At 44.4% G+C, this 2,550-nt stretch overlaps 1 pseudogene; it reads right to left on the bottom strand.

Annotated features, from left to right (window-relative positions):
• Positions 1-657: 657 nt before the first annotated feature.
• LOC108312340 lies at positions 658-1,299 on the bottom strand (annotated as a pseudogene).
• Positions 1,300-2,550: the final 1,251 nt, after the last annotated feature.

Below are 2,550 nucleotides of genomic sequence, written 5' to 3'. Positions count from 1 at the left end.
AATATATATTTCCCCACATCCTAGTCAACAATAAATATCACTCTTTCCATACGTGGCCAATCTAATAGGTAAAAATTTACGTTTTAAAATTTTTCACTTTAAAATTACTTTTTAAACTGGCATTTTAAAATATATTCAATAGCTATCTGAATTTCTTTTCTAGTGAATTGCCTGTTATACACGTCTATTTTTTAGAAAAATCAGCTTATCATTGATTTGTGGGGGCTCTTTATTTGTTAAGGACCTTAAATCCTTTGTTGTGTATAGTGCAAATATTTTTCTCCAATTTCAATATCTTTCAACCTTTCTTATGGTATCCTTTCTTGAACAGAAGTTTAAAAATTTTTTTTCAGAGTGGTAACATTTATTAGGAAGGAGAGATTTTAGTTAGACCCTCATGTCACATACAGAAGAAAGAGATGGTAACTGTCATTTCTGAAGAGGAAAGAGAGCAGGCAGACGGTCTGGACTCCCAGGGGACAAGTAGTTCAGCTGGACAATGGGAGGAGTATGAGATTAGGGTGGATAAGGCCACTGCTCACCACCCCTCCACTGAAGTTCAGTGGCTAAAATACTGTTCTACCAGCCAGCCACTGGAAGGCTGTCCTGTTCTCCAGCAGATACTTGGGAAGTGGTTGGTGGCAGGAAGGGAGAATGTCATGCTATCTTGCTGCTCCTCCAGGCTTCTTTACCGTTACTAACAAAGTTGGCCAAAGGGCCAGGTGGGCCTGCAGGTGTGTGGCTGGGCTGGCTCTGAGCGGTTCGGGTTCCGGGGGTGGGAGGGAGTATGAGGAAGACGTGTATGAGTAGGAGTATGAGGCACCACCGGGACCTGGTAGGGTGCTCAGTCCAGTCCCGTTCTGGCTCTAGAGGCTGGAGAAGCAGCAGGGGTCTGGTGGTAGGCTGGGAAGCTGCAGGGTTGCTGCCCTTCTGCACCGCCTTGTTGGGTGCCTGCTAGTTGCTGTGCTCTGGGTTTGGCTCACCCAAGTTAGGAACCTCAGAATAAACCATACAGAATTCTCCAGTCTTCTGCAGCTCACCCCTACAGCCAGTAGACAGTGTCCGGCAGCCTCTGAAAGCTAAAGCGGACCCTTTGGTGAGCCAGATAATGTGCCCAAGCTGGATCAGATTGCCGGCGTCATCAAGGCGGAGATACTGATGCTGCCCGTTTTGTCTGCCACTTTGCAGGTCCGAACCTTGTGCCCCTCCTTTGTCTTGGCCTGTCTTCAGCACAATGACGATAAGGTTCAGATTCTTGAGCCCTGCTTTGATATCCTTCACAAAGGTCTCTGTCCACATGCAGCCCGAGCCAGGCACACCGTTTTTTGTTTTGTTTTGCTTTAAAGACGGAGTCTCGCTCTGTTGCCCAGGCTGGAGTGCAATAGTGCGATCTCTGCTCACTGCAACCTCCATCCGCTGAGTTCCTTCAAGCGATTCTCCTGCCTCAGCCTCCCAAGTAGCTGGGATTACAAGCATAAGCCATCACACTCTACTAATTTTTGTATTTTTTTGAGACGGGGTCTTGCTCTGTTGCCAGGCTGGGGCACAGTGGCGCAGTCTCGGCTCACTGCAACCTCCGCCTCCTGGGTTGAAGCGATTCTTCCGCCTCAGCCTCCCGAGTAGCTGGGACCACAGGCGAATGCCAAACGCGCCGCTAATTTTTGCATTTTTAGTAGAGACGGGGTTTCACCATGTTGGCCATGCTGGTCTCGACCTCTTGACCTCGCGTGATCCCCTTGCCTCAGCCTCCCAAAGTGTAATCCCAAAGTGATCGGATTATAGGTGTGAGCCACTATGCCTAGCCTTAAGTTTTTATACTGTCAAATTTATCTAGTTTTTGTGTGTTTGGGTTTTCATGCTATGCTGGAAAGACTTCTTGCTAATAAATTAACAAGATCAAGAGTTTTGGAATGAAAATTGATTCTAATATATGTGAAGCATTATGCTGAATTTTGGTGGACACATAAATACCTTTATCAGGCAAGCTATTTTTAAACTCTATTATTAAATTGTAATTACAATTTAATGCTAGGCCAAATAATGGAAAAATAATTATAGAAATAAGAACTACATTTACTTAAAAGTGAATAATTATTTGTAAATAGGCATTTTTCTTCCAATTACAGAAGTAATTCATATTTATTATGACAGGGGGTTGGTCAGGCATGGTGGCTCACGCCTGTAATCCCAACACTTTGGGATGCTGAGATGGGAGGATCATTTGAGCACAGGAGATTGAGACCAGCCTGGGCAACAGAGTGAGATCTGATCTCTATAAAAAATTCAAAAATTAGTCAAGTGTGGTGGCACGGGCCTATAGTCCCAGCTACTTAGTAAGCTAAGACAGAAGGACTGCTTGCTCCTAGGAGTTCGAACTTGTAGTGAACTATGATTGCACCATCACACTCCAGCTGGGTGACAGAGCAAGAGCCTGTTTCAATCAATCGATCAATCAATCAATCAATAAAGGGAGGATTACTTAATAGCACAAGTAACAATTTCTCCCATAATTGCTTTCCTCTGAATAACCACAGTTTATATTTTACTATT

Source organism: Cebus imitator, unplaced genomic scaffold (assembly GCF_001604975.1).
Source record: "Cebus imitator isolate Cc_AM_T3 unplaced genomic scaffold, Cebus_imitator-1.0 Scaffold124, whole genome shotgun sequence".
Classification (NCBI taxonomy): Eukaryota; Metazoa; Chordata; class Mammalia; order Primates; family Cebidae; genus Cebus; species Cebus imitator.
The sequence above is the reverse complement of the archived record's forward strand: the minus strand, read 5'-3'. Positions and strand labels throughout refer to the sequence as shown.